Source organism: Trachypithecus francoisi, unplaced genomic scaffold, assembly GCF_009764315.1.
Source record: "Trachypithecus francoisi isolate TF-2019V2 unplaced genomic scaffold, Tfra_2.0 Lachesis_group2, whole genome shotgun sequence".
NCBI classification, from domain to species: domain Eukaryota; kingdom Metazoa; phylum Chordata; class Mammalia; order Primates; family Cercopithecidae; genus Trachypithecus; species Trachypithecus francoisi.
Window position 1 is genome coordinate 28,693,023 of NW_022681465.1, and position 24,250 is coordinate 28,717,272.

At 39.5% G+C, this 24,250-nt stretch overlaps 1 protein-coding gene and 1 long non-coding RNA gene across 3 annotated transcripts in view; both read left to right on the plus strand.

The window, feature by feature from the left end:
* The window catches only part of EFNA5 (ephrin A5), a 295,100-nt gene that overhangs the window by 89,136 nt on the left and 181,714 nt on the right, over positions 1-24,250 (plus strand). The gene's annotated exons all lie outside the window — the stretch shown is intronic.
* Positions 10,134-20,835, plus strand: LOC117064848. The gene is made up of 3 exons (XR_004429711.1): positions 10,134-10,143; positions 11,027-11,029; positions 19,775-20,835. It is a non-coding gene; the product is annotated as an uncharacterized LOC117064848 (long non-coding RNA).

A 24,250-nucleotide genomic window follows, 5' to 3' on the forward strand; every position in this document is an offset into this window, starting at 1 on the left:
CTAGATTGAGCAATACTACATTTCTTGCTTAGCTTCCTAAACTGACTAAAGATGGTAATTTACAGGAGGTCCTGTAAATTACCATCTTCAGGAGGCCCATATTCTGTTCTCTAAACATTTATTGAATCACTTAACTATTTGTAGTATCCTGTCTTACATTTGCTAAAGTGAACAAAGCATCATCTAAGCCCCAAATGAACTTAATTTCCTATGTAGATATGTGGAACGATTCATGAATACAAGTTGTTTAAAAATATCTGTTCATTCTACCCATATTTTTTGAGTACCTGTTATATTCCAGTCTGGTACTTGGTAGATGCTTTAGCATATCAAAAACATTTAACACTAGTTGAAGTGAAAATGGACTTGTAAGTAATATTGTATCTCTCTGTTAAGAGTTACTAACAATTTATTTTTGTAAGCCTTCAGTCTCTTTTTGTTACACTCATCTTTCACTTATACATGATTGATCTATACCTGTGTACTTAGAATAGGGCTTTAGGCACCAGGATTTGTTTTCTGGGTATGTATGGAAAACAGTTCGTTTTCTCCCTTTCTTTGCAGAGAGAGAATTGTGAGGTGCTTTCTGTCTCTGATTTTCTTTTACTTATTTACATTTGATGTTGGTGATCTGAGAAGAACCGCAGCATGTAGCTAAAGTCTTCTGAATATTGAGCAGAGATGTTTTTGCTGCTAAAATGATATAGGAGTTTTGGGTTCTCATGAGGCTTCAGGACAGCGAGTGTGTCTCTTAAGATATAAAAGGATCTGCTTTCCTTGTGCTGGGTACCTAGACTCTACTCCCCGTTCCCATTTACACACTAAGCAGGCAGCTGTACAAGTGGAACTTGAGTCTAAATCACAGGGTGTTATAACATATGAAACTTGAATGTGGCAACTGTTATTGTCTTCAGTAGTGAACTGTCTGGGGAAATTCAATCCCAGCCTTGGGCCTGGCGGTGAAGGCTCTAACAGCACTTGGTCACCAGTGTAGATGGCTTTGGAACTGATTTTAAACACTTTTCATTGAAACTGAAGTCTAATTCTGGCCTGCAGCTTAATCAGAGATTCAGTGTGCTGTAGACTAGTGGAATTTTTCACTGTTTTTGGCTGTTAACATCCCTAAAGGCACAGCATGTCTCTGTTGCTCTTTGTTACTCCTTCATATGTCTCCGGGGTAAAGGACCATGATAATGAATAATCTCTCAGGATCATATCACAAGGGGAATGAAAGTTTAGCAAGTGGGGAAAGAGGTAGACTAAATTATTTCTGAGGTCTCTTTCAGCACTGTGTTTATGAAACAGTTTAACCTGTATTAGTTTGTTCCAAGGTGAAAAACGCGATGTTTCTGGAAGTTATTAATGCAGTTTTGGCAGATGAGCATGCTGGGGAGGAGGGAACTAGATCTGAATTAAACAGCCGGCTGGCAATGTTGTTCACAGCCCGAATTGCTCAACTTTAATGAGGTCTTGCTACAACCATATATTTTATACACACACATCTTAAAAACTTCTTGTTGAAAGTCATCTTCCAGTTTCATCTAAAACACAAATTTACGGTAAAAAACATATTCTGAACATACTGGCTCAGTGCTGAGATCAGGAAAGCTCATTTTTTTGGAACTTGCTGATTTTAAGATCCATGATTTCTACAGTTCGGAGAACAACAAATTGACCAAAACAGCCACACTTTTGTGTGGACACAGCTAATGGAGTGGTACAACACAATGTGGGCGCATGCTTATTTTTCTGTGGTATTTAGTTGTTTTTCTTTCTTCTTCGTCTTTTTTTTTTTTGAGACGGAGTCTCGCTCTGTCACCCAAGCTGGAGTGCAGTGGCACAATCTTGGCTCACTGCAAGCTCTGCCTTCTGGGTTCACGCCATTCTTCTGCCTCAGCCTCCTGAGTAACTGGGACTACAGGCGCCCACCACAACGCTCGGCTAATTTTTGTATTTTTAGTAGAGATGGGGTTTCACCATGTTAGCCAGGATGGTCTCGATCTCCTGACCTCGTGATCTGCCCGCCTCGACCTCCCAAAATGCTGGGATTACAGGTTTTTCTTTTTTTTCCTGTGAAAGGGTGTGAGTATTGTGCTGTGCAGTTGCTCACCCTAATTTATCATAATTTCAGATGATCATGAAGAGAAGAAGATCCTTGCGAGAGGAAATAAGTAGCTGGAGAAAATGAGTTGATTAAAATATAGACCCTGTTCTCATGCAAATGTTCCTAATTTTTAAATTTAGGTGTAGAATTCTGTATATTATAAAAATGTTCTCTAAATGGAACATTCTTCAGTGTTCATAAGGTCTTGTCAGATATTTAACTTTTAATATTAAGTATCTTCAATTGTACTGGCAGTTGGTCACTGAAAAGAACTCTTTAAAATGTAATTTGTGTGCAGCTATATAGACTTGTCAAGCACCCTTAAAAGTGTGATTATATAGTCCACTAATAGACCTTTCTGAGGGGCTGAATTATTGTTGAAATTCTCACCCAAAGCATATAAAATCAGCCTTCAAAGTCCAGGAAATGCTGTGGACGACTGTAAACTGTTAAGAGATTCATGGATAAAGAGTTTTATTATAAATATTCTGAGTTGTAGTTGATTAAATTTTCCTTCTCTTTGTTATATAGTTAAAATATTGCAAAGAACTGGAGAGAGATCTTTTGGCTAAAAAGTGAAATCTCTGAAGGATGCAAAGGTCAGAAGTGCCACTCATGCAGCAAGGTGGGGCATATGGAAGTTCTGCTGGAAGTGAATTTGGGGTGCAGCCTCTTTGGTGAATGAAAACATTTCAACTAAATGATGAGTTCACCCTGTCCTTTTTTTGAACTGAAATTATCAAGTCACATTGCTCATTTCTATTATTCAGAGAGAGAGAGAAAGAAAAGGACTATGGTACTATTGACTGGCTTATTTTAATTATTCTGAATGGAATGATTTTATTCAAGGGTGATCTTTTTTTTTTTTCTCTTTTTTTTCTTTTTAAGACTGGATCACAAACTGTATGTTTCTTGGAGCCTCTTGTCTGTCATGCAGTTCTAAAGAGAAACACTGTGGCTAAAGAGAAGACTTCAGCAGCAGACCTGAGTTAGAATACTGGTTCAGCCACTAGCCGTTCAACCTTAGACAGTAGTAACGATTAGAGTAATGGCCACTATTTTTTGCTTATTCTGTACTTGCTCTTTGCATATATTTTACTTCATTCTCTTAGCCCTGGAAAGGTGTACCTGGCTCCGTGTCACACGGTTGGTTAATGGATGGGCCAGATTTCTAATCCAGCTGTGTTTGTGTCCAAAATCTATGGTCTTTCTTCTGCATCATGATTACCAAAGCTTTTTGCACTATAATGTCCTTCTATATAAAATGAGGACAGTGTTAATGCTTAACTTGTAGAGTTGTTAGGAAGAATAGAGAGGGTATGTAGAGTTCAAGGCACACAGTGGGCAAGCAGGAAGTGGCAGAGTTGATCAGGGCCCGAGTGTGCTTCGTGTGGACCCCATTTATGGGTCCTTTTGTCTTTATGGGTCCTTTTCTCCATTAAAAAAAAATTAAAATTCTGTCTTATGACTGTGTTGGTGTAAATACAGATGTGATCAAGGCTGGATTTTATTCTTTTTTTATCTTAAAAGAAATTAAAACATTGCAGGGGTCTTCGGCACTGGGCTTCCTGTGTCCAATGCCAGCCCCATATCATCGCAGGCTCCCTTTTACATTCAGAGAAGTGTCATTTTCTTTTGTGAATTCTGTTGCCATTATGTCCTTTTTACTGCAAAAATAATTCTGCTTGGCAAATGTACATGGGTATGAGTGTGTATGTTTGGGGAGAACAAAAGTCTGTCACCATCAGTATTAACTGGACAGATGCTCTTAACAGTGGATGCTTATAAGGGTGCCTCTTTCCTGATAAGTCTGAGGTAGGCCATTTATCTTTTTGTTGTTGTTGTTTTCTTTGACATATATTATGATTTTTAGAACACTCAGATTCAAACTGAAAATTATATATTTAAAAAGTCTAGAACAATTTCTCACTTTTTTTTCTCTACTTACTAGAACTGGCAGCTGGTTTTGGCCTCGTGTGGCCCCTTCGGGTTGGTGTCCAGGGCAGTTACTCCTTGCCCAGCACCTCTGAAATCCACAACCCAAAACTGATTATCATCAACATTTCTCAACTTTCAAAATGAAACTTGTAGTTACCTCGGCCTTCATGGATTTTGGCCTGGTATACATGAATAACCAGTTGGATTGACTCATAACTAGTTTAATTACGTGGTGCTTTGCTTAGATTGCAGACTTCTCTAGGAGAGGCACACTTTTGCATCTTCTCAACACCTAAGCATTTAATAAATTCTTGTTGATTGATTGGAGGAATGACTGGCTGGCAAAGAACCAGTCAGTTATGTCAAAGGTGCCAGTTTGATTGCCTTGAGACACAATCCATTAAAAACTCAGCTGTTTGGCGAGAGAGTAGGGGCCTCGCCAAAAGTTTAGAATTCGAGAGAAACCTTTTATAATCTTATCAGAATCCAGGCTATGTTCTTTGATCAGTTAAGAAAAAAAATGCCAACTGTCAGGCATAACCTAAGATTTCAGGAAGTCTTCCACAGCAACGTCTGAACCCCCGTGCTCCAAAAAAGGTTTATCCCTCCTGTGGATGGCGGACAATACGCTTGCTGATGCAGCCAGTGATATAATTAAACTTTTGACCACATGCATGACTTTAAGCAAAAAAGTGGCTAAAGCTCTGTGTCTAACGTGATTGAAGGGTGGAATCCGATGGTGAGGCTCCCCCAACTAATCTCTCCTTTCACAGTTCTCTAGAAGCAGGCCTTCTGGGGGTCCAGAGTTTACAATAAGACCCTTTTATACTTAAAATGTCAGCAAAACATTAAGACTAGCTCTTCCCAAAACACGAAGGGGTAAGCCTGGCCATTCTTTCCTCTTGACATTTGGTCTAATTCCATTTCAGATAAGTGGGCCTTGGATGTAATCCATCTGGAGTGAGGTATCCTTAAATTTCCCGTTTCAGCTTGCCTTTTGGATCTAACCCTTATTGCTAAACCTTCACTGGGTTTTCTGTGTCTGAAAGGGCATACAGCTCTTCCTTTTTGTTTTAGCCTACAGTAATATCTGAAATTTAGATTTCACAGAAACTATGAAATGCTATTCACAGACAAAACAGCCCAGCTGAGAAACTGACTTCATCTGGGAATGGCAAATTTCCCCTTTTCCCAGGCTACGTTCCCAAGCAAGATTTGAGTTTTATGTTCACAATTGACTTGTTTCAGAGTGACCAGGTGGCCAGAGTGCCTCTGAAAACCCCCTCAGGGCCTGAGGAAATTTGTGTTGGCAATTATGTTAGTCATTTTGCAGGTGAAAGGTATTCTGATTTACGTTTCACAATCTGATCTGCTGCAAGGCAAGGGCGAAAAACTGGTGTAGTTGGCCACTAGATCTTTCTAAGCTAAGAGTGAAATATACATACTAAAGATTCAGGCAAAATTCTCTGACTAAAGCTGAGATAGGTGGGCAAGTTGAAATGGACTTCCATGTTTTGGGACTGGAAATAACCCTGGAATGCTAACCTTCATGGGGTGGAGGAGTTTATGTGTGCAACAATTTGACTGTCAGAATGTGGATTAGAGAAGGGATTTCATCACACCTTAGTATTGTACAACTTCATCAGTTGTTCTGAGATTGTAAAGGGAGGAGGCTTAGTATTTTTGCAGTTAAATAACAATATGGCAAGCTTCTCTGATGTGTTCCCTCATTCTCATGTAGTAAAGAATTTGGGTGTTAGCAGCTTTATAAGAACCTTTATAAACAGCCATTGTGTTTTCTTCTCATATGAGTCTGCTCCAATGTGCTGGATAAACAGTGGTAATTGATAAAGTCATATATACAGCCTTTATTTTCATGGGTAAATTTATGGTCAGGAAAATATCTGAATTAGTCTCATCTAAGACAATTGAAAGAAATGTCAGCATAGTTCCTGATGATGGATTTTTTTTTCATGTAATTCTTTTGCATTTGGCAAGATTCAAAATTGATTTTATGAATAGGACGGTAGATTAACCTTTCTGTAACAGGCTGGAAAATGATCACTTGGAAACATGGTGCTCCCTAATAGCATTCTTTGTAGCAATCAGAGATAATCTGCTTGTGCGCAGTCATGTTATTAGCTCATTTCCTTAAGCTGTTTCCTAAACTTGTTATCTGATTGCCGTGATGGTCCCCGTTATTGGATTGGGGATAGTTCCTCTACTGGATGTAACTTTCCTCACTTAAAAAGAGTATGATAATGATGATGGAAATGGTTGTTTCTGTGAGAACACTGTAGGAAAAGCAGAAGCCTAGAAAACATCCATTTACGACAACCCATTTTGTACCCTGCCGATGCATTTGGAGAACTAGACATTTAGCTTAAACAAGTTCTGGACAGTTATCATTAATGGCATCCTTGGGTGAGTGTTTAATACAACCATTTAAGTTACTGTTTGCCTGGCATTTCCTCCTTTAGGAAATGAGGCAGTTTGCAGAAAAGAAATTAAATAAATCCTGCCTTTCCTTTGTATTGCCTTTGAGATTTCCATGAAAACTTTTATTTCTTGGGACCTCTAAGTATATTTGCTATTGGCAAATGCTGATGTTCTCTTAACTAAATGATTTTGGAAACTGGTAGAAATAGGTCATGCTAAATAGGTGGAATCCTAGATGCTGTCTTTTTTCTTTCCAATCTCTTTCTCCCTGATACCTTGAATTTTTACCAAATCTTTTCACTCTTTGGTCCAGTTCTCATAGTGGAATGTAAACTCCTCGAGGGTAGGGACTACGTGCTGTACTACTTGTTTTCGTTGAGCTCCGTACGTCTGCAGTAGATTATTTTATAGTTTTCAGGATCTCAGGCATCATGACTAACTTGCCTGGAAAAAAAAAATCCAAGCTACATTTGCCACATTTTCACCAACTTGAGAAAATGTTAATAAAAACATTTAAAACTGCATGAAAAGTATCTCTAACACATATTATGAACTAATTGGTATGAAAAGCAGTCTTTATGGGTTCAAAGGATTACTAGAAAAGGTTTTTCCCTTCAGAGAACATAATTTTCTCCTTTGAGATACATGGTATGTGTCCTGATGACCACAAAACAAGTCAAACATTTTGGAAAGGTGTCTGCTTAGCTTTCTGGATTTAAAGTGCACCTAAAAATTCTTAAAAGTGTTACTAAGATCAGTCTGTTTACAAAATATGGTATTTTTCCTGATTACTTAAAGATCACTTCCTGTCTGTTGTTGGAATAATTTCTTACAGACTGAAGGCTGCTTTTCACCTCTTGGATCTCTTTGATTAACTGCTTGTTATATTTATACCTCAGAACAGGACCAAAGAAAAATTCCATTTTTATTCTTTGTTACATTTGAAGAACTAATGTGAAAGAACGAACATCGTGCATTGTCAGGAAATGATTTTTCATGTTAGCATTAGCAAAGCAGAGCAAATGCCCTCTGCTGTGGCTTTTTACCATGTTAGACAGGGATGTCCTTCAGCCTCTTCGCTGATGATGGGCATAAATCAAATTGAGAACAGTGGTATGTAGTGAATTTAGTGCAACTGCATTTTTTAATATGTAAGTAGGCTTAGGTTTTTATCTCCCTTATCTTAAGCCCCGTCAAGATCAAACTCAAGCAAGCATTCACATCCACAATTGAATCTCACCAGCCTTTTTCTTTAAGTTAACATTAGTTCAAACTCTCCCCACTGCTTCTGTCAATAGATCTTTTAAAGACAGGCATTAGAGTTAAGTTTGCCTTAGCCTTTTTCCCCCCTTCCATAGCTTCAAGCCCAAGGGCTTCTTTTAATAGGCATTAGTTAAGGCCCAGAATTGAGTAGACATTTGTGAAGGAGACTTGAAGTTTGGAACAGAATTGGCCTTTATAGTTTTTCCATGGGGGGAAAAAAATCTTCTTATGAGAATAAAGGCTGCCTACTAATCTGCTACCATCTGGAGAATGGAGAAGCCAGAGGTTGTTGGCACCAGGTCACATCCCTTATGTAAACTGTCAAATTCTTTTCATATTAATGGCATATTGAGTTTAATCTGAGGGGGTTTGGTATCAGTCAGAGCTTATTGATTGATTTTTTTTTTTTTTTTGCAAGGGAGGGCTCCTATTATTGTTACAATATGAGAGAAAGACACTGAGTACCCCCAAAAATCAACCATTTGATTCATAAAAGTCTTCCTTGTACTCCCACTTTCCACCATTTAGTGATGTTTAAAGCCATGATTAAAAATTCTCTGAGTTCTTCCAAATAACTCTTTTCCATCTGACTTTATTGGAGAAAGTATGAATACGTCTTAAATTCAATAAGAAAACCAGTTGATAGTTATCATACTTATCCCCATACTTGAAATAAAATAGTAGTGAGCCTAAGATTCTGTTTTCCTTACAGATTATTTTGCACATATGTGCATGTGAGTATAAATATAGATGTGCATTTTGGTGCTTTAGGGTGTAATAGAACAGCTAAAATCACCCCAAGTCTTACGAGGCTCCTGCTCTCTGAGTGATAAAGAATAAAAATCCTTACTTTTTGATTATGAAACCTTTAGCCTCTTGTGGACACAGGGCCAAACAGATTGCGAATGTCTTGACAGCTCTATTCACAGCAGAAGCTTATTCTCAAAACTGGTGCAGATTGATTTTGTTCATTCTAAAACTGTTCTGCTCTTCCCCTCTTATAAATAAAAATAGACCCACACACTCATTCCCAGACCTTTTGATAGGTAAAGGTTGAACTCTCTAAACCACAGCATGGAAACCCAAGTAATCATGTTATTCCCGGGGATAGACATCCATAGTACAAGCTAAAAGAAGTGGTGAATAAAAGCCGCTGTTGTATTCTGTACTATCCACATAGGATATTTTGGCAAAAACGGATCTAACATTCAATAAATATTTCTTGAACAAATAAATGAAAGATTGACTACAAACTCTCGTTTTACCTGGACAGTCTTCTGCTTGCATAAGGAGCATGAAGAAACAAAACCTAAAAATTACAACCAACAGGATTAAGTAAAGAAGCACTGAGATATCTAGCTTCGGAAAATTCTTCTAAATTCTGAAATGAGAGCATTTGTCCTTGGGGCCTATATTCCGCTGGCGCTTCTAACCCCCTGGTTTCATATGTAAACCAGAAAATGAAAACCAGACCCAATGACCCAAAGGAGATGAAGCATGTTTGTTTTGCCCATTGTATTTCTCTGCTCACGCCTAGATGCCTTGCCTTCTCTGTCCTCTGTGTTTGAAGTTGAGAGCTGGGAACAGACATGAGATTGAGGTCCCAGGGAGAAGCCAAGTTCAGCCTGAGCTGGTGAACTCACTGAGACTAAGGGCAGGTAACGTGAACTAAAGATACTCACTTATGACATTTGTGCCAGTAAGGGAAAGACCCACTGCGCCTTTACAAACAGGTTTCTTCTTGGTTGTCTTAACGGATGGCGCCTAGCTGAACATCTTGGCAGTTTTCCTTAAGTAAGCGTCTCCAATTGATGATGATGGGAATGAGCTTAACACACAAGCCAGTATTACATAGGATTTTCTGCCAAAGACACTGAATGCAACAATTCTGAAGGGAATCATCATAAGGAGCAGCCGGCTAATATTACAAAACATCAGCATGCTTATGCAAGAGCCCAACAGCAATAGAAATGACAAAGAATTAGGTGAAAAGGAAGGCAAAAGCTTGGGAAGAAACATGAAAATGTCCTTGTGAAGACATATATACCAAAAAGAAACAATGGAAGTGCAAAGCTGATTTTAGTATTTTGTTGGCAATAAATTCCACCCTGTTGTTTGAATGCATTTTGATCCTATGCTGCAGTGTCCATGTGCTAAGAATTTAAATAATTACTATTAAGAATGTTATAGTAAACTCTAACTTTTAAAAGGGCAGTTAGTCCAGATTTTCTCCAGTAGTCAAGCACTGTATATGTGAGTGAGTTAAGAATCTTTTTATGGCAGGTTCCCTTTGGTGGACCCTCCTCCTTAACTTTCTAAACTTCTCACTTGCAAAGCAGCAGTCAGGTTTGTATTCATTCTTTTCAGCCTGCTTGGATTTTATCTGACTGCAGAGAACGGTGACTGGACAAAGATTGTGGTTTGGGGCGGTGACTGCTGTGACGGCACCCTTTGCTCCCATTGTGTGCTTTACAAGGGACTCGCTCTGCCAGAGCTCCTTTCTCCTTCCCCGGGTCTAATCCAGAGAGCTCCGAGGGCTGTCTGGCGCAGCACCAAGAGGCGGAGTTCAGCACCGCGGCCAGCAGGGGGCATACTTGCCAGATAAGAACAGGTTTCTCGGTGCCAGAGTAACTCACATCACGCACGTTCTCTGCCAGGCTGCCCTTTTTAGTCAGTTTGGCTCAAGATTAGACTCCAGAAGCATTTTATTTTGCCCTCTCAGGTCTCGGCCCACACCTGTATGACTGTCCACGCTGCTGTTTTCAGTTTCTTTTTGTTGTTAACAGTAGGCTCTGCTTTGCCATCCCTGCCGTCTGGTCACCTTTTACTTAGAAATTGGAGAGTGGTTTTCTTTTGCTCTCCCTGTATCACAGGTCAAGTTAAGGGTACAGTCACCTGCAGGGAACAGGACCAAGTGTGTTCATTGAGCATTTTGCTGTTTTACCTGACCTCTCCATAAAGGAATGTCTCTACGAGAAAGGAAAAACCTGTTTCATAACGCAGTGCAGAGCTTTGTTTCTCTCGTCAGGGTGACAGCCCTTTGGTTCCTGCCAGTGGGTATGCGACAGGAAGGTGGGGAAACTGGATCATGAAAATTCCATGGCTGGCAATTGCTCATTCTTTAGCCTTCTAGCCGGAGGATAGTGTCTGGTTCCCAGAGTGGCTCAGTACAGTATTTAATTCAGAGAGCGCAAACCTATGCCATTAGCATTTTATTCTTAAAAAAAAAAAGAGGATGACTCTTGGCAATTTATAAGCAGCTTCAGCATAGTCTGTCACGAGGGGGTGATTGAGGAAGCGTTTTGTTTTTTGAAACTTGGATTCAGTGAACTTGTTGACTGGACTTTGCTGGGTAATGTTTTCCCCCAGACAGAGCCATCTGCGCAGCAAAAGTTCACAGTGCACACCCGGGGCTTGTTACCATAATGTGGTGCTTTATGACTGAGAGCCTTTTCTTGAACGCCTGAGCCACTAGGTTCCTGTGCTCTCTGCCCCAGGTTGGATTACAAGTTGCCCCAATGCTGGAGCAATTCTCACTCTGGCTGGGGCGGACATGGGAGCAGAAACCCCACAGCAGGTGCTGATGCTTAGGATATCTTTTTCTGTAGGCCCCTAAGCCCTCTTCCCTGCTCACCCACAGTTCCCAACCCCTGCCGCCCTGGGCCCTCATTCTTGGATTAGTTCTCAGGCAGCTGAAAATACTGATGTGCTACCTCCTGTTGAGAGAGAGAGAAGAAGAAGAGAGAGAAAGAGAGTGCACCCATGCAACTGCAACAGGTACCCCCCAGGGAGGAATGTGAAATCACTGAGCTCAAATCTTAGATGGCTTTCAGAAGTGTGTGTAGAGTGAGTTTACTTTGGTTTGTTTTTAGCAGAAGCGCATTATTTAATGGCAGCAGGTTTCTTCGTTTTCAAGTCCCTTGGAAGAAACTTGGTGGTATTTCAGGTGCATAAGGATATAGAATCCAAACTCTGGTATTTATTGGTTCTTACTTTGCTCACATAAATGGGTCTGTTTAAGCCAGTTATGTGCACAATAGGGTTCCAAAATTATTTTTTTCAGAAACTGAGATTTATTTTCTGTCCTCTTTTTCTACTATTAACAGAATCATGAATGCCTGCCTCCCCACACACCCTTTTTCATTTTGAAAGTCATCTCTAGGAACTGTCTTTCCCAGAGCCTCATTGTTCATGAATTATATTGTGAATCCATTTGGACACCGACCAGGAAGTTGCTATAATTGCTCACATGCAAGTAAAAGCTTTCTCTGTGTATTAATTGGTTGATACAAGGGATTAAGATGATTACATGAAAGGCATTGCTGCTTCCCTCTGAATAGTTAGACTAAGGTGGGTGCCAAGGCATCATTTGATCCCATTTGCTCAGCATGTTCCCTTGATAAAGGCACAGAATTTGAACAGTGAGGTTTCCCGAGGCAGCAGAACATGGGGATCATTTGGATTCACTGTGTCTGTTGATGTGAAATGTGGGATATTAATCAAGGCTAATTACATGCAATGGGTTTGGAACAAACTGAAGGCCAGTTCAGGGCATGGTTCTCTATGTAATTACGGACTTTAAGGTACCAGGGTAATTACTGGAAATTAGAGGCCCTTCCTTTATGGGTCTTGCCTCTCAAAATGTGGAAACAGTTTCTTTCACCATTAGGAGGTAGGTCTCTCCTCAGAGTTTGGTGTTAAACAGATACAGCCAGCTTTTAAGTAGGCCTTGGTCATGCTTTGTCAGCTTTCTAGAGTTAGGGCAGTAATCCAGATAATTCTGGCCTACTTTTTTTCCCTGTCAGTGATCTTCTGATATTTTAATTCAAAATAAAAACTGGTGTACACTTGCTTAGGGAGTGGAATTTTAATACTTCACTGTCCTTTTGTAGATCATTACTCTTGTGTTTTTTGTTTGTTTGCTTGTTTTTTTTTTTTTTTTTTTTTTTTATCTCCCGGACTGGAGGAGCGTGGCACGATCTTGGCTGACTGCAGCCTCTGCCTCCCAGGTTCAAGTGATTCTCCTGCCTCAGCCTCCCACGTAGCTGGGACTACAGGCGCCCACTACCGTGCCCGGCTAAATTTTTTGTATTTTTAGTAGAGATGGGGTTTCACCATGTTGGCCAGTCTGGTCTTGAACTCCTGACCTTAGGTGACCCTCCCACCTCAACCTCCCAAAGTGCTGGGAATATATATATATTTTTATTTTTATATATATATTATATATATATATATATATAATATATATATATATATTTTAAAGGGTAGTCTGCCATCCTTTCTGTTAATACATTTAATATCTTTTTACTTGGAAATTTGAGTTGCTTTGCAATGTATGACTGTTTGGAGATGCCACTTTTTTTGAGGAAGCCCCTTCCTAGAGGGCTGGGAAAGCCACCATTGTGAGACTCTTGTGGGAAGGTGAACATTCTCCTCCAATACAGAAATCCCCAAAACCCAGATTGTTTCCTGGATCTCTGGTAGCATGTGTCTTTATCCTCCTCTGGGGGTTAATATGCTAAGTATAGATTTAACTATGCATATGTTTGCTTACAGGCATGTGTTTATTATAAGCTCAGGAAAAGGACTTGGCCACTAAGGTCAACAGAATCAAGGTGAGGGGAACTAGTGATTTTTGTAAGTCATATATTTAGCTGTCCTGACGTTGTTGTTTTTAAGTACCTTCAGAATGAGTTCCTATTATAGATCTGAAAATTGAGAAGCATTTGTAAAAGTATGGAGGGCTTATAATAATTTTATAAAACTGAGGTTTTATATATTTTATGTGTAAGATATTCTATATCAAATTTTTTAAAAAACAATTTTTCAAGTAGCTGATGTCATTACAAGACTCTAACCACTGCTAAATTCTGAAGTTTTATTTATGTTGGCATTTCTGATTCTATTATGTCCCACAATTATTTGTGTGTTCTCCGTCTAGGAAGTCTATGTCTAGCCTCACTGAGAGGCACTTCTGCATGTTTGTGATTCGGGTTTGAGGATGACCAGTGGAAGAAGGAGTCCTTGTGTCTCTAAGTCAGGCGGTTAAGGACTGCAGCTGTCTGTTTCTTTCCTGATGGCTTTACCCTTTGTTTGATCACTCAAGTGTGAATGCAGTGCTGCTGCCTGATTTCACCACTCCTTCCCCTTCACCACCTGCCTCGGCATGCCCCTCTGTAGGACTTCCCAGGCTTCTGCCTGGCCTGTCTCTCAGTTCTCCTTTCTGGCTTTCCCATGGGTGGTTCTCTCCCCATGCTCTTTAGTATTCCTCTTTGTCTTTTCTCCTCTTTTTCTTCCCCTCCCCTGTAGAAAAATGGGTCGGTATTTTGATAGCTACGGGGTATATATGTGTATATGCAGAGGGGTATATGTGTGTTTGTATAAAGCTTGAATATAGGCCAGGCATGGTGGCTCATGTCTGTAATCTCAGCACTTTTGGAGGCTGAGATGGGAGGATCACTTGAACCCAGGAGTTTGAGATCAGCCTGGGCAACACAGCAAGACCTCATCTCTAAAAAAAAAAAAATTAAAATGAGTTGGGCATGGTGGCATGCACCTGTAGTCCCAGCTACTTGGGAAGCTGAGGTGGGAAGATCATTTGAGCCGAGGAGGTTGAGGCTGCAGTGAAACATGATCTAGCTAGCCACTGTACTCCAGCCTGAGTGACAGTGAGACCCTGACTGTAAGAAAATAAAATCAACAACAACAACAAAACTTGAATGTAAATATTAGAAACACATTCTTCATTCCCACCCACTTGCTACTTTACCTCACATTTCCAGTGCCCAATACCACACCCCTTAATTTCTTGGCATATCCTAGAAATGTATATAGACCTCCACCTAGGTTTTCCCTATCTGCAGCCTTCAGGGAACCTGGCTATTTTTTTTTAATAAAGTTAATGGTCCTGCTGCTCCTGTGAGAGAATGCTGCTGCTAGAGCCCTGTGTGTGAATGTCTGTCCTTTGTCTTCCCTTTCTTGGAAGTCTTGGGTGTCTTAGTTTCAGACATCCCAACCTGGGGTAGGGGTGGGTGGATGGGGTGCTGTGTCTCAGACTTCATTTGTCTGTCATGGTGTTATCTCACCTCTCCAGAGTAGATAAATGACTTTTTCAGGCCCCAGAGCTTGAAAGTATGCACAGGTACATGTGCCCACACACATTCTGCCTCTAGTACAAGGGTAAGCCCAAGGTCATTGAAGTAAGTCAGCAAAACTGGAAGCCAGGGTTGTTGATTCTGTGCCTTATTCCTTGCAAGCCCTCTAAGATTTTCTGGAAGAACTTATGTACATTTTTCTCTTTCCCCTGAATTGTAAAGATTTATTTCATCTTTAGCTTTATTGAAAGGAAGTGGAATTTGATCTGTGGGGACTTTTTTTGTGTGTGTGTGCAGAATGCCAGTGACGTCATGGAATGACCAGAGTCCTGCTTTTTATTAAAGGACACAGGGAGAGTTGTGCTACATTTACATAGGATAACTCTTTTTCATTTTGCTTATTTCCAATCATTCATATCTAGCTTTAATTTCTTTGAAACATTTTGTAAAAGTTCAAGTGCCGTTAAATAGAAATGGTGTGGATTTTTTTAAAGTAAATATTAACTTACCAAATTCAAATGAGAACTTAAAAAGGGAAACTGTAGTAAGGTTATGCTAGACACTAAATTTTTGCTATTATGATTCTTTCAAGGATTAATCAAGATTAATTAAGGGAATCACAAAGGATTGCATTTCAGGACATATTTGGAAGTATTTATTGTATAGTAAGAATGAGGAACAATATTCTGTTCTTTAGTACCTTCACACTTTTGCAAATATAACTGGAAGAAACCCAAAACCTAAAACCCAAATGGTATTGCAGGCAGTGTTTATCGTCTTCTGCTTCCTCTATGGTTGATAAAAGTTGACTGATGGAATTTGAAAGGAAGCCAGGAGTCTTTTTTTTAAGTGTGGGATGTCTGTGAAGCTGCAGTAATTTCGGGTGCTCCCTCTTGTGAAGATCTATGTATGCATGACAAGGAATGCAGCATTTAGGTATTTGCTTACGTGTTTTAAAAGATCATTAACAAAAGCATTGGAAATGATGGCAGTGTTTTGTGTGTGTGTGTTTTTTAAGCTAGATTGTTTTATTGTGTTTTATTCTAAGCTCCTTTTAAGCGGGCTGGAAACCATCTCCACTGACACAGCCTTTTCCTTTACGTTTGAACTTTCCTGGCAAAAATGGCTTGTCGATAGAGTCCAAGCTAGTTCATTCCCTTTGTGTGTAGAGAATTAGACACATGAATGCCACAAATTAATCAAATGTAAGTCCAGAATAGAAGGCTCTCACCCACTAACATGACTGTGAAAGCTGCTTTGAATAAGAGGGAAAGGACCCATCAAATATACATGAAAAATAGTGAGTTTATGAAGGCCCAGGGATTGTTGGGCTTGACCGGACCTGCGTGCCATCACTTAGAGGAGGGCAGGAGCAGTGGGTGGGAGTGAGGGGACCACCAGCCCGTGAGGTGGAGTTTTTCTTTTTTAAATGATCTCCTTCCATTGAGAGAAGCTTCTGGGAATATCAATGAGCCCCTTGCTGAGACAGCGTTGGGGGTCAAAGTGCAGGGCCAGCTGCCAGCCTTCCTGAGGGACAATAGCAAAGCCCTTCTGTACATATGACAAAAGGATATTCCAAAACAATGTGTTTAGACACTGAATGAAACAGCAGTTAAATTAAAATTATGCAGCATCATGTAAAATTAACCTTTTCTCCTCCATCTTCTTTCTTAGAGTGGAAAATTGATTGATCCAGTTCTTATTTTTCTGTCTTCACTCAGCTATTTTTTGATTTTTAGAACGTTAATCATTTAGCCATATAAGTTAAAAAATAATTTATGCCCCCTTTAACACATAAATATGAATATTACAAAGGAAAAACGTTTCTTGCGGGCTTTTTTATTTTATATATATACCTATCATTATTTGGCTGTTATAAAACAGGAAAATACATATTTCTGGATGAACATAAAACATATGTATATATATTAGATAAAAAGCAAGTTTTGTTATGCAAATGATGAAAACACAATGTAGGAGCATAGTAATATGGTTAAACTAAACTTATACACACAGACACTATTTCCCAAACTAACATTAAAAATCAAAGTTGAACTATGAAAATATTAGCAAGAATTACTCAAGTATTTATTCCGAGATGCTTCAAATCTGGATTTAATATAATGTAATTTATGTAAACATAAACAGAGGTGAAATATGAGAAGCCCTAATATTAATATAAAACAAAATGAAAACTTGGCATTTAGGTCTCATAGCATAGCTGTGCGTACTATTTTCCTAACTCTATCTTGATAAAATTGAAAGTTACCCATAAAAATACTCTGTGGTCTTTCAGCCCATATTTTTTTTTTTGTTCCTGGTGTGGTTTGAATTTCATATTGTGTTTATTTTTCTTCATTCTCTTCATCCTCACCCTGAAACCGCAGAAGGTTTTTCAATGGAAAGGAGAGTATTGTATCACACTTCCTGGTTGGTGCCAATTAGTTCCAGCGTGGTCTTTCTTTGCGGCTTTATTTTGGAATGATATCATATTATTGGTCTTCACGTTTGCTAGAATAGTTCCAGTTTTCCATCTTTTAGCACAAATCCCCAAAAAGGTCACATACAACTTACTTACTGACCAAGCACACACGCTGAGGGTATGTGGTAAGATGACTAAGAATGAAAAGTTGGAACTCTTCATGTTCGGTTCTTAGAGTCAGAATTTATGGAACCCATTCAGCTAGTTAAAGACTTCTTAGATCAGACAGTGATAGTTATTTAATGTTCGACCTTTATTACCATGTATCCTTAACAAATTAATAATTTTAAATCTGAAAAAGGACCCTGGAGAAAACTAGAAGTGGACAAGGATCAGGTGAGAGGCCCTGCAGAGACCTGCCCAGGTCATTACAGATAGGGTTGTTAGGAGACGCAGATTGCACCGTTGTCTAATGAAGAGTATCAGATCAAAAAAAAAAAAAAAAAAAAAGAAAGAAAGAAAAAATCCAAACAAAAACAAAATAAAGTATTCCAACTGTGGTTTCAGCCATTCTTCTTCAGTATCTTGGTACTTGACAAACATTCGTTGGGAACCTATATTATGAGTTAGGTGCTTTTGGGGACTACAATACCACTTACATCCTAATAACAGACACAGGACAATTAGGCTGTCATCCACTAATTGCAGGGCAAATACAACTAATACCATCAAGTATATGCCAGAAGCTGTGTATGTGTGAAAGGGGAAGCCCCATGTTGACAGGAAGGTCAGGAAGGATTTCTTAGGAGAGAAGGGTGTGAAATGGCAGGATTTTGAAAATGCAGAATGGAGGGAAGGCTAGGAGCCAAGACAGAGACAAGAAGTTCTGCCTTTTAACAGTAATTTGTCAAGCCACTTTGCCTGGATCTTCCAGAAAATGATTTATGCTGGACACTTGGGTAAATAGACCCAGCTGCTGGAGGCTGGGAAGCAACAGGCCTGCAGAGTGTCCCTCCCCCACCCCACAGCCTCCCCAGCTCCTGCCCAGTCCCTGCCCATCCCCTCTGCAGGCTGAGGAGGAAAATAGCAGGTATAATCCTTGTAGAGCACAGTAGTTGAGACGGCTCTGACTGAAGGAGGGAGCCTGGTGGAGGCAAATAGTGGCCCCAAGGAGGAGGTTCTCAAATGATAAACTGAGAAGTTGTTTGACCCAGGAAGGTAGAGGGAGGGTTCCGATTACTTGCAAACAAGACTGCAAAGAAGTGAGAATTGCACTTTAGAAAGAGTAATCTTAAGGTCGGGTGAGACTGGAGACCCAAAGCCCAGTTAGGAGGCTGCTGCCACTGTGCAAGCAAGAGGGATGTGAGTTTAGATACAAGGAGACTCAAGAAAAGGAAAAGAAAGCATGGCCGGGTGCAGTGGCTCACGCCTGTTATCCCAGCACTTTGGGAGGCCAAGGTGGGAGCATCACTTGTGGCCAGGAGCTGGAGGCCAGCCTAAGCCTAGAAAGCATAGTGAGACCCCATTTCTATAAAAAATGAAAATTAGCCAGACATAGTGGCTCACACCTGTTGTCCCAGCTACTTAGGAGGCTGAGGCAGAAGGATCATTTGAGCCCAGGAGGTGGAGGCTGCAGTGAGCTATGATAGAGCCTCAGCACTCCAGCCCAGGCAAAAGAATGAGACCCTGTCTTAAAATAATAACAATAATAATAATAAATTTTAAAAATAAAATAAAAAGAAAGTTGGCGTCCCAAGAACCCGGAAGACAAAGCATCTGACCACAGGAGGGAACACAAAAGGAGCAGGAACACAAAAGGAGCAGGTGGTGAGATGACTCCCAGGTTTTAATGATGGGGCAGGAAAATGGGGTGCCTGTGGAAAGTTAGATGTTACCCAAGATAGGCAGCTGGAGATAAGCTGTTAGTGTGGAATTATTCAAAAATAGCAAATAAGAGTGATCTCTCTTTAAAGGTTTGATCCTTAAAGAGCATGGACTATTAACTAAGCCCTGCTCTTTGCAAAGGAGTTATTGAATGAGTTTTCTTCCCCTAGAATTGGGTATGATTTAAGAAAGCCCATGCATCCCTCTCATGGTCATCATAAGGGTTGCAGAGCTGGTGGGTGATTACTTTTGTACCCCACTGACTTTCATGTTGGTTTGTGAATCCTCTGAAAATGAGGCCTTTCCTTTTTGTGTATTTTATAACACAAACAGCTCAGTAATTTAATACTGGCCCTTGCAATATAAATATTACATTATAAATAAAATTTCCCATTATTGCCACAAGAAATTATCTGGATGCTAAGAATAATTTGGCTTTATAAGCTCATATACCAATATATTGTTTCCAAACCCAAATATTAACTATATAACGGGAAGCTCTCTTATTTTATTTTTTGCACTAGATTTAAAAATTTCTTAATGGAAGAGTCTGTCTTCTGCACGGTAGGTACTCAACACAGTTTGATATTCACAATGGTGAGTTTACTACATACTAGGAATTTTTTTAAGAAATGATGCTCAGCTACTTTTACAGGATCCTTCATTACTTTACGTCTAATTCTAGTTTTTGTTTATGGGCCATGGGACCAAGCTAGAACATACCAATTATACTATATTCAAACTTTGATTCTTAAGTCAAAATCTGTTACAGAAATATTGTTGGTGTGGGTGCAAGCAACCTAAGAAATACTTTCAAATTCATTTCACAAAAAGTGACCTAGAATGTTGATTTAGAAAAAATATAAGCTTAAAAATGATGCTATCTGCTTGTATGTGAGTGAGGAATGGAGAGAGAGAGAGAGAGAGACAGAAAGAGAGAGAGAGGATGGGCGGAGGGGAAGAAAGAGCTAGGTAGAATGATAAATGAAAATCTAAAAAGGCGGGCTTCATTTCACTGGTATTAATTTGGTAAATTATCCATAATTTATTAGAGCTTGTAAACATTGTGGCAAAATTTTTTGCCCTGTCAGTAATGAATTGCTACATCATTAATTTTGTCAAGGGATCAAGAAACAACATTGCTGAGCTCAAAGAAAACTCCTAGATGAATGAATATAGTTGGGTTGAAGTGCTGGTGTGGTTGATTAATTCAGCAGTGAATCCACATGACCGTTTCTTTCCTCATCATCAGCCTGACCTCAACTGCAAACGGTGGCACGGTGCGTCCCATCGCCCAGTGGGGAGGAGGCTGTGTAGTCAGCACTGCATTTAGTTCCTTATGTTTCCCTGTGACACTGTGCTGGCCTGTATATATTTAAATATTCACTTACTTCGAGTATGTTTGAAGTGGTAAATGAAAAACTACATTTAAAAAAAGTCAGTTGGAATAAAAATGACAAAAAAAATCAGAAATACTTCAGATGAGAATATTTTATGGAGAACTTAGTGTCCAATACCTGTTTAAGCATTAAATTTGGCAGTTAGTCTCCTGTTAGCTATGGGGAAAGAGAAACCTGATTATTCATATAGTTGTAATTTTCTCATGAAAGTGTATTGTTTCAGGCCAGGTGCAGTGGCTCACTCCTGTAATCCCAGCACTCTGGGAGGTTGAGGTGGGCGGGTAACGAGGTCAGGAGTTCGAGACCAGCCTGGCCAACATGGTGAAACCCCATCTCTACCAAAAATACAAAATATTAGCCAGGCATGGTGGCATGCTCCTGTAATCCCAGCTGCTCAGGAGGCTGAGGCAGGAGAATTGCTTGAACCCAGGAGGTGGAGGTTGCACTGAGCCAAGGTAGCACCACTGTACTCCAGCCTGGGTGACAGAGCAAGACTCCATCTCAAGGAAAAAAAAAGTGTATTTTTTTTCCTGGTATTTAATGACTAAGAGGTGTTTGTCACATGGCTCTTAACACAAGTGGTACCAGGTAGCATAGCAGAGTTTATTTTGAATTTTATAAATTGCATTTTATGGCTATTTCTTACTATGACCCTGTAAAGACCAAAATCATGGTTTTGAATTGTTAATTCATAGGAGGCATTTCAGGAAAGGTAGGTTACAGTTGTCTTGTGCACTGAAATTGTCCAGGTATGCTTAATTTGCTCATCAGGACTGTAAAGAGGTCGAGTTTGGGGAACCTAGAATAGTGAACATTTACTAGTGAAAATTTACTAGTTACTCTTTATATCCCTTGTACAGCATCTGTCTGCTACTAAGGCTTCACCTGTTCTTAATAGACATAATTAATGGTTAAAGTCTCATGGGTGTTTAAAGCAGTAGTTGCCTGTGGGTTGAATAAAGAGCATTGTCTTTAGAACCTAATGTAAAGTTAGCACTCACATTACAGAACTGTAGGGCTTAGTTCTGGATCCTTAGAGCTTGGTCCATGCAGCCATTCCTGGCTCTGCCTCACCTTTGGGATTCTGATGTCAGGGAGCCTCATTCCATGCATTGTCTAAGCAAGCCGCTGTTATGATGCATGAGGGCCTGTCTCTGCAGTATGATATGGAGGGTATTTGGGGATGGGAGCAAGGAGAGGAACCCAGTCTAATTCACGCACTTTTTGAGAGATAAAGAATCTGATAATCACAACATTAAGCCACTTGTCCTTGCTACCCAGCTAGGTAGTAGCATGTGTGAAACTAGAACGGATATTTAAGAGCTTGACTTAACGTTTGTGGGCAGCTAAAATATGAGCACACTTCACAGCAGCATGCGGGAGATGACTCAAGTAGTTCAGTGGAAAGAAGGACAAGTGGGTAATATTAAAGGTTAATATTTGATTAATCAAAACATGAGAACAGGGTATTTTTTACTTAGATTTTAACACAGCCAAATTCACCTGCTCTTTATGGTTGAGACTTCATAATACCTAACTAGAAGAGGAAATTTCATCTGTCAACTAGCTACCTTGTTACTTTAAGGAATCAGGTAATTTTTCTTCTTTTCTTCTCCTTTTGTACTTTATATTATTTCAAAGGCCTTAATTGGCCTGTTGCTTTTAATAACATAGTCAATATTTTAAGTAAAAATTGAAAATCTTCATATATTGGCTGATAAGCATTATGTAAAATTTGAATTTGAAAGTAATTCATTCTTTAGCTCTTTAATGTAAAAGTTTAAAAATAAACTTTCAGCATAAGAAGCTTGAATCTTCAGTGTTGGACCATTTGAGAAAATAGAGTAAATCTAGTTTTATATAACTATCCTAATACTCTTAGAATACCAAGTGTTTTACAGTAACAAGTTTGAGATAGGTTCCAATATGAATGTATTATCCCCACAGCCAGCCTGTTCGTTTACTCAATTTCAGAACACATATTAAAGAAAGCAATATCTATGCCCAATCCTTGTCTCAAAGTGTATTCATATGTTCAGATTTGGGGGAGGAAAGCATCCAGCCAGAAGTATTTTTTAAAGCAAATAAACTCCCCAAAGGATAATTGCTCTTCTAGAGGCATCAATGTGTATTTTAATGTTTATCTTTGCAGTAGGGTACATTTCTATTTTCTTTCAGCAATTTTACTCCTAGCACCAGGACGGCTATAGGAGGACTTCTTCCAGAGATGTGATGAATGACTTTTAAACAGTTCTATTTGAGACCCTATTTTCCTTCAGAGAGAATATAAATATTCTTTTGATTGTGCATATTACTTAAAACTTCATGTATGTAGTGAAATGAACATAAACAGATGTAAAATTGGGTCTTTGATAAAATGTAAAGTTAGCATTCCATTATGAATTATATTCTGGAGAAGAAAAATTATGAGAGAACACTTAGGGAGTGCTCTCTGCAAACATCAAGAGCAATTCATTCATTCCCTCATCCTGTCAGTAAATATTCGGTGCTCATTATGAGCCTGTTGCTATACTATATCCTAAGAGGGTTGCAATACATACATAGATGTATATATGTATATTTTTTGCTAGACAAATACATAAGAAAGAGTTAAATGATGGTTTAAAAAGAAGAGTCACAATGAATGATCAGAAAATAAAGCCCCACACAGTGGAAGTTACCATGAAGAAGGGTTTTGGAGGCAATGGGAACCAGCAGGGCTGCAAAGGTGCTGAGTGGTGGGAGAGGCAGTGGTGGTGGCAGGGGGAAGGAAAGTTGCATAGGGAATCAGGGCATCTGGCCTCAGTCCTGGCCATTCACCATCCCAGTGATTTACGAAACTGTGTCAGTTCCCTGGAACATAAGATGATCTCTAGCATCCCTTTTGCCATTCTGTCATCTAAGCGCCCATCTGGCTGTAGAATTCTCTTCGTTTCTGCCTCCAGTTTTTGGCTTAAACATAAAAGTGCCAGACATATATTCGAAAAGAAAAACACAGCAAAAACCTCATGTAAACCAATTTTCTTTTGTTCTCTTTCCTTTGATTCAGCCTGGATTCTTCTGCTCCATAAATATTTCCCATTTAGAAAGTAATTACATCAAGGCAAAGCTATATGTTTAAACATATATGGGTTTTATTGTTACGTGATAACTGAGTCTAAATTAGATGATTCTCATTAATGAAAGGACAAGAAAATAAGTAAGTCCAGACATAATTAGGTCACAGCGTTTGACCATTGTGCCTTAACCTTCCCTTTGCCCTTATCTGCTAAAGCTTTGGCCTTAATATGGACAAAGAGCAATTTAAATCTCTTTACATTCCTATCCTTTTTCTTGAGCGGCTTCAAATTTAAACCTCTAATAAAGAAAGGGATAATAAAATAGCAGAGAAAGTATAATGGGAATTATATTGACTCTCAGAGAAGTTTTGGAAGAGAAATATATTCTCTTTCTTCAGCTCCGTCATAATATAATCATGGTGTGATTTCTACTTTGCTAGATTAGGGACTATTTTGGAAATCTTTAATGAGTATAATCAGGAGGTAGGCATTTAAAAATTACTATTTCGGCCGGGCGCGGTGGCTCAAGCCTGTAATCCCAGCACTTTGGGAGGCCGAGACGGGCGGATCACGAGGTCAGGAGATCGAGACCATCCTGGCAAACACGGGGAAACCCTGTCTCTACTAAAAAACACAAAAAACTAGCC